Raw genomic sequence first — 5600 nt, forward strand, 5'->3', positions numbered from 1 at the left:
TTTGAATGAAGCTATAAAGGTAAAGGTAAAGGTACCCCTGCCCGTATGGGCCAGTCTTGACAGACTCTAGGGTTGTGCGCTCATCTCACTCTAGAGGCCGGGAGCCAGCGCTGTCCGCAGACACTTCCGGGTCACGTGGCCAGCGTGACAAGCTGCATCTGGCGAGCCAGAGCCACACACGGAACGTCGTTTACCTTCCCGCTGGTAAGCGGTCCCTATTTATCTATTTGCACCCGGGGGTGCTTTCAAATTGCTAGGTTGGCAGGCGCTGGGACCGAACGACGGGAGCTCACCCCGCCGCGGGGATTCGAACCGCCGACCATGCGATCGGCATGTCCTAGGCGCTGAGGCTTTTACCCACAGCGCCACCCGCGTCCCTGAATGAAGCTATAGTCTATGGCTTTATTGCTGGAGCTGATACAGAAATGAACCAGGGAATATTACACATGGCAATCTGCAGGAGGATGCATTTCCGAACAGTTTTGAAGTTGCATGCTATTTCGCAATATGCTTTGGATTTGCATTGCTATTTTTAAAGATATGTGCTATGTCCAAACCTCTTTCCCACTACTTTCTGCATTTATTGTGGTTGGCTTCTTGTCTCAGGCAAGAGATCAATCAGGAAGTTAACCAGGGGCCCAGATGCTGCTGTTGGAAAAACACATTCCATAGCTTGGCTTCTGCATTTCAGTCCTGCCAAGTTTCCCACACAAATGGCCACAGATTTTGGCTCCCTCCTGATGAAGTCGATTGAAAGGAAAGACTAGAAGAACATGCTCTGCTCCACAGCTATCAAAAATAAGCAGTGCCAAGACAGTGCCCTGTCCTATGCTTGCATTCATTCTGTTATTTCGTTTTAAAACCTTTTTTCCTCTACAAAAAAGTAGCATGTTCACCTGGCCAATATTGCTTGTACTGGAGGACAGCTGAGGGGATGCTCATCACATTTGCAGACTGGGAGGGGTAGCTAATGCTGCAGAAGGCAGAATCAGAATTCAAAATGACCTTAATAAATTGGAGAACTGGGCCCAAGCTAACAAAATGAATTTCAGTAGGGACAAATATAAGGTTCTGCACTTAGGCAGGAAAAACCAGATGCACAAATATAAGATAGGGGACACCTGGCTTACATGTGAAAAGGATCTAGGGGTCTTGGTGGACCACAAACTTAACATGAGTCAGCAGTGTGATGCAACAACAAAAAGCTAATGCTATTCTAGGCTGCATTAACAGACATATAGGCCAGATCAAGGGAAATACCGGTAATAGTACCACACTTTTCTGCCTTGGTCAGATCATACTAGAAGACTGTTGTCAAGGCCACCCGAGGTCCCAGCTCACAAGAGACCAAAGTCCAGTCCAGCTTATGTACAGAAGCTTTTATTGAAGAACATTGTCAGCTTTACATCCGAGGTCCGTGGCCCTACGTCTGTTAGGCTTAGACCGCTGAAGTCCCCTCTGAATCAGTCCCGCCTCTACACCAGTTTAAGAGGCTTGTGCTGGACCACCTCTTCCTCTCCTTCCTTTTCCGCAGGGTCTTTCTGCCCCCCTGGGTTCCCTCCCTCCGGGATTCCCCAGAGGCTGAATCCTCTGACGCCTGTTCCCCCCTCCTTCGTGCTTTGGGACCAGGCTCCTTCCCCGGGCTCTCCTCACTTCCGCGCGCCTCCACATTTGAACTTGGCGCGCGTACGCTGCTTCTGACCTTCCTTTCGACAGTTACACTGCTCCCGGTACTACTCTCCGCCCCTTCCGGCAGGATGTCTTGCCCCGATCTCCTTCCCCTCTCTGCTTCCTGCTCTGCTCCGTCTGACACACTGGTAGCTCCACCCCCTTCACTCCGTTCCGGCGGAGAAGCCGGTCCCGATCTCCAACTCCCACTGGGGGTTCCCCTGCCACTGCTCTGCTCCTGACTACTTCCCCCTTGGGCTCCCCTTGGCCTGACCAGGGGGGCTCCCTTTTGGGAATCCTCCGATTCACTGGAGGGACTCATGGACAACCTCGGGTCATTGTCATCCTCTTCCTCGTCGCCCTGGGATCCTTCCCCCTCGCTCTCAGTCTCCTCCCTCATCTGCGCCTCTCTCCCTGAACCCCTGACATCCGTGTCCACATTTTAAGAAGGATGTTGACAAGCTAGGACGTGTGCAGAGGAGAGCAACCAAGATGATGAAGGAGCTGGGTATGTTTAGCCTGGAAAAGAGGAGACAGAGAGAAGAAATGATAGCCATCTTCAAATATGTCAAGGGCTATCACATGGAAAAGGGAGCAAGCTTGTTTTCTCCTGCTCTGGATGGCAGGACTCAAACCAATGGCTTCAAGTTACAAGAAAGGAGATTCGGACTAAACATACGGGAAAACTTTCTGACAGTAAGAGCTGTTTGACAGTGGAACAGGTCTCCCTCAGGAGCTTGTGGTCTCTCCTTCCTTGGATGCCTTTAAGCAGAGGTTGGATGGCCATATGTCATGGATGCTTTAGCTAAGATTCCTGGATTGCAGGGGGCTGGGTGACCCTTGGGGTCCCTTCCAATTCTACGATTCTATTAAATCTATCTCTTCATTTTAAAGGACTTATGTTGCATCAGTAACATTTTATGACATTAACATTAATTGACAATATCTGAAACGTATCAAGGTTGCTGAACCAGCTACAGAACCTTTTTTAAAAAAAGTTGGTGTTTAAAAAATATAATAGCAATGAATGTGAACCAGAGCTGAAAGCAGATTTTTAATGCTTGAACTCCCATGTCCACAGAGATATTTATTTATTCAAAGTTTTATATCCCATCCTTCTACTGCATTTATATTAATCAGCATGGTTTAGAAACAATCAAAATGCTGCAACCACTAATAAAACAACAATATAAAACCTAAACAATATTAAATAAAAGACAGTCCTATACTGGGCTCACCATGTAAAATCTTTCTGCCTGACACAACTAAAGCTTGCCAGAACAGGAATGTTTTTCTATAGCTAATGGAAAGTGGCACAATCTGGGTGTAGTCACAGAAAGCTTTTTCTTTTATTCTTGCCGGTTTAATCTTCCCAATCTTAAATTCAGTTCTTCACATTTCTATAGCAATTTGCAATTTAAAAAAAATCATGAAAATTCACCAGCATTTTAATGTGAATGCATTTTTGTTACTAATGTACACATTTATGTAAGCAATTTCCACTAATATAGTGCATGTTTGTATGCTGTTTTCACTAATATATTTATTTGCATGCCCAACTTGCATTTTTGAAAATATTGGTTGCAGAACTGATGTGAATTCCAAATGATAGCTGTATTTCTGTTCATATATTGTTTCAGAAGGGGACAATTTCTTAGATTTAAATGCAAATTGAATTGAATATCTTTTCGTCCCTACTAATGAGTAAGCAGCCATGTCTGAAGCATCTGAACCTGAGCTCAACTTGCCTCGTTCCCCTTTTTATCTGCAACTCCCTTGGGCTGCAGCAATGAATGAGAGAGAAGATCTTGTCTGAAATGCTCCTTAGTTTCCTTGGCAGCAACTTAACTACCCTTATTTAGCCCATCCTCTGTAAAATATGCAAACTAATAATGTAGTGTTAATTGAGCTTCTCCAGGGCTAGATAGTACATCAGCTAAACTCTGAGAGCTGGGGCTATTCAAACAATAAATAAATGAAAACGACTTTGCTTTCCCCATAGTAGTCACACTAGTCTAAATTCAGTACCAGGGGTATCTGGGGCAGGTGGGCAGCATAGCTTATATGCAGTTTCTTATGGAAAAAGGTGGTGTATAAATATTAAGAGGAATTTAAGTAAGTTGGTTTTAAGATGCAATCTTTTGGCTAGACAGCATCATGGGTGGACTTTGAAAAAGATTGTCTGAGAAAGATTTTGTCATGATCATGCCCCTGTCCCCCAGAGTACCTTGAAGTTAAATGCTGCATCAAACCCAGAAAAAAAAAAACCTGAAGGAAATTAATCTTATTGCCAGCATTTAAGACCTTAGTTATTTTTGTGGGTATCAGACCTCTAGTTGTTGATATATTACAGCTTGGGAGATTTACTACTGAATGTCAGGTAAATCGATGTAACATGAAAGTTGACGTTCATCAAATGCAAGGTTTGTAGCTCAGTGGCTATATACCAATCAACATCTTAAAAAAAGCTTAGTAGACACCCTTAACTCAGAGAATATAGTTCATACTTGGGGATTCACAGTTTTTTTCTGGACATAGCACACCAGTAAGTTCTTCCATGCTAGCCTATTTGAAAGGAGCTTGCATAAGACAATATCCTGCATATTTGTGCCCTCTCTGTATAGAAGACTTGATAGTTTATCCTAGAAAAAAATACAGCGGTGCCTCGGGTTACAGATGCTTCAGGCTACAGACTCCGCTAACCCAGAAATAGTACCTCGGGTTAAGAACTTTGCTTCAGGATGAGAACAGAAATTGTGCTCCGGCGGCGCGGCGGCAGCAGGAGGCCCCATTAGCTAAAGTGGTGCTTCAGGTTAAGAACAGTTTCAGGTTAAGAACGGAACTCCGGAACGAATTAAGTACTTAACCCGAGGTACCACTGTATATACATCAATGTATAAGGACCAATTGACATGGCTATGTATTTTGCTCATGAAGGGCCCAAGGACATGTCTGTGTGTGTGTGTAATGAGTCTACTTTACTAGGGTCTAGTCATCAAGCCCATTACCACGAGGAGAACAATTCGGTGAAATTTAGATCATGGGTATGTATTCCTATGCCTATATGGGAAATTTGGTTCTTGTAAAATCTTGTGACGTTTGCTGGAGCCAACCAGAACAGTGAGCTGCTGTCCCAGGCTATCGTCCCTTTATGACCGCTCTCTCTCAAGGCCTGTAAGCCTCAGAGTTCCATAGTGCCTACTAGCATTCCTTGTGCATAAGCAGGAGGAATGAATAGAGAGAGGTAGCTGACTGGCAGCACAAAGAAGGAACAAGCACCACAGTAATCAGGGAGGCAGAAAAGAAGATGGCCCAGTGCTCATGTCACAAGCCCAAACTCTGCCACAGTAATCTACAGCTCTTAAATGATGTTTTGCAGCTAAAAATAAAAATAAGTTAGGACAGAGTGAAGAAAGCTATGCAGTACACCATACATTTGATTACCCATTCAGAAGGTCTTCACTGTCTGGTACAGGGGTTGTCACCCTGGTCCCTAACGCCCACTAGTGGGCGTTTCAGGATTCTAGGTGGGCGGTAGGGGGTTCTACGGCACAGGCTGAATCATTCTTCCATCGAGCACTGGTGGGCGGTAAAGGAAATCTTACCACCAAGAAAGATGCATTAGTGGGCGGTAGGTATAAAAAGGTTGACTACCCCTGGTCTAGTATATTGCCTTTTGGAGTCTGTGCTGTAGAGCTATTTAGCAATTTACTTAGCATTTATTTCAGGATCACATCATTTTAAAGTAATAGCCTTTCTAATTCACCCCCTGACTTTATGTTTCAGACTTATGGAACATGTTTTTCCCTGGTCTATTTGTATTGCAAAAATGAGTGATAAACTGTTTTTCAACAGTTAATGTTAGCACTTCTTAGTCTGAAGCGTTTCTTTCCCATCCTCCACTTCTTCACCCTGCCTTGTAATCTGATCTT

The sequence above is a fragment of the Podarcis melisellensis genome (genome assembly GCF_964234715.1).
Source record: "Podarcis melisellensis genome assembly, chromosome: 4".
NCBI lineage: Eukaryota > Metazoa > Chordata > Lepidosauria > Squamata > Lacertidae > Podarcis > Podarcis melisellensis.